This window comes from Cebus imitator, unplaced genomic scaffold (assembly GCF_001604975.1).
Source record: "Cebus imitator isolate Cc_AM_T3 unplaced genomic scaffold, Cebus_imitator-1.0 Scaffold54, whole genome shotgun sequence".
Classification (NCBI taxonomy): Eukaryota; Metazoa; Chordata; class Mammalia; order Primates; family Cebidae; genus Cebus; species Cebus imitator.
Genome location: NW_016107369.1, coordinates 6,144,134 through 6,147,009, shown reverse-complemented (window position 1 = coordinate 6,147,009; position 2,876 = coordinate 6,144,134).

Here is a 2,876-nt window from a genome sequence, read left to right as displayed (position 1 = left end):
CAGGAGAATTGCCTGAACCCAGGAGGCGGAGGTTGCGGTGAGCCGAGATGGCGCCATTGCACTCCAGCCTGGGTAACGTGAGTGAAACTCCGTCTCAAAAAAAAAAAAAAGAACTTTAGTTTAGGCGGGACGCGGTGGCTCACGCCTATAATCCCAGCACTTTGGGAGGCCGAGGCGGGTGGATCACGAGGTCAAGAGATCGAGACCATCCTGGTCAACAAGGTGAAACTTCGTCTCTACTAAAAATACAAAAATTAGCTGGGCATGATGGTGCGTGCCTGTAGTCCCAGCTACTCGGGAGGCTGAGGCAGGAGAATTGCTTGAAACCAGGAGGCGGGGGTTGCGGTGAGCCGAGATTGTGCCATTGCACTCCAGTCTGGGCAACAACAGTGAAACTCTGTCTCAAAAAAAAAAAAAAAGAACTTTAGTTTAGGTTTGGTAACAATTGAGTTTGGATTTGGTGAGGTGGAACTTTAGCATGGGTGACTCCATTTTAGCCAGGTCTGTTGGGGCCTGGTGCAGGAGCTTAGTCCAAAACAAAGGCCTCCTATCATTTCTACTTAACACCCTTCAAGGGTATTCTCCAAGCCCATCATGAATTTTTTTCCTACCTATTATTTTTCTGACCTTTCCTTCTATGGTTTCAGAACTTCTCAATTGGAAATTATCTTTGAGTTAGACAAGGTACATTTTCAGATAAGCTTTCAGGCTACAGTACAGGCTAATGGTTAACATTTATCTGGCTTTTCTTTTATGGCCTTATATTTGTTTAGTGGTTTCACTTTTTGTTTACTTCTTGAAACAACACTGAAAGAAAGCCTGGGTCTCTGTTGTCAAAGATTGACTGCTTGTTCTAGAAAAGCTGCTGAAGGCCTGGTATGGTGGCTCATGTCTGTAATCCCAACACTTTGGGAGGCCAAGGTGAGCAGATCACTTGAGGTGAGGAGTTGGAGACCAGCCTGGCCAACATGGTGAAACCATGACTCTATTAAAAATATAAAAAATTAGAGGCCGGGGCACAGTGGCTAGCAACTGTAATCCCAGCACTTTGGGAGGCCAAGGTGGGTGGATCAGGAGTCAAGAGATTGAGACCATCCTGGCCAACATGGTGAAAACCTGCCTCTACTAAAAATACAAAAATTAGCTGGGCATGGTGTGGCACGCCTCTAATCCCAGCTACTCCGGAGGTTGAAGCAGGAGAATCACTTGAACCTGGGAGGTAGAGGTTGCAGTGAGCCAAGATGGCAACACTGCACTCCAACCTGGCAACGGAGCAAAACTCCATCTCAAAAAAAAAAAAGAGGGCCAGTCACAGTGGCTCACTGTGGGTAACCCCCCACATGGGCACCAAGGAAGGAGAGCTGTGCAGACCCCAGGCACAATTCGTGCTTGAAGTATAACTTACTGCTTACTTATGTCTAGCTTATATATATAATTATACTTAGTTCCATATAACCTTTTTTTTTTTTTTTTTGAGACGGAGTTTCACTCTTATTACCCAGGCTGGAGTGCAATGGCGCGATCTCGGCTCACCGCAATCTCCGCCTCCCGGGTTCAGGCAATTCTCCTGCCTCAGCCTCCTGAGTAGCTGGGATTACAGGCACGTGCCACCATGCCCAGCTGATTTTTTTGTATTTTTAGTAGAGACAGGGTTTCACCATGTTGACCAGGATGGTCTCGATCTCTTGACCTCGTGATCCACCCACCTCGGCCTCCCAAAGTGCTGGGATTACAGGCTTGAGACACCGCGCCTGGCTTTTTTTTTTTTTTTTAAAGATGGGGTTTCACCATGTTGGTCAGGCTGGTCTTGAACTCCCGTCCTCAGGTGATCCGCCCACCTTGGCCTCCAAAGTGCTTGGATTACAGGTGTGAGCCACCACGCCCAGCCCATCCATATAATCTTATATCTAGCTTATATATATAACCATACTTGGTTTTATATAATCTGTCTATATAATCATATAATGGATTGTAGTCGGAGCTGTACCAATACATATAGTGCTGATTTATATAATCTTTCTATATAATCATATAGTAGTTTGTAGTAGGAGGAATGCCTAGAGCAGTTACAGAACAGAAGCAAGTACATGGGAAAAACAGCCCGGCCAGGACAAGGACCAATGACCCAGGCGGTAGCACCCCTGCCTGAAAGGGCATATGCTACATGGCAGGTCAAGGCCTAGACAGCAGCACTCAGTACCCGACGCACGGCCTGCTTGGAGCAAGAGTTATTCCTCCTGAAAAGGAGTTGCAGTACCTTGCATCGGGTTCTTATGGAAAATCGGCCTCAGGCCTGAGATCCCACAAACAACCAAGGGAAAAGAACCCCTCTGGTGTAATCGCACCATGGCAGCTGTACACCCTGTCAGTTTTTCTCACTACTGTGCTGGCTAATCGTCCTCCTATAAAATATCTTAGAGAAGAGCACACTCTGTCAGCTCCCACTGCATTGGTTTACAGCATCCTTCTATAGGAATCTTTTAAAGTCTTCAGCCCCCAGATAATAAGTGTTGCACACGGCACTTCTTGCACACAGCTCACCTCCTTGTCTTGGTGACCTAACGGGAGTGGACCCCCTTTTTGTACACGACCCTCTACTACTGCACACCACACAGCCCCCTACTGCACAGAGCCCCCCTCTCTGACTAGGTGACCTAATGGGGTGGCCCTCTCACTTACTACTCACATGATTATGTATGCCCTATCATTAAGCCTATAGATGACCTCACTCACATTCCTTCCCCCTTCCTTGTACCTGATAAATACAAATGCTTCTGGACGTTTGGCACCTCGCCTGTCTCCCCTTGAAAGTGGTGTGGCCTCCCCAAGCCCAGCTATCTTTTCCAGTCCTTCTCTGTCCCATCTACTTCTCGGAT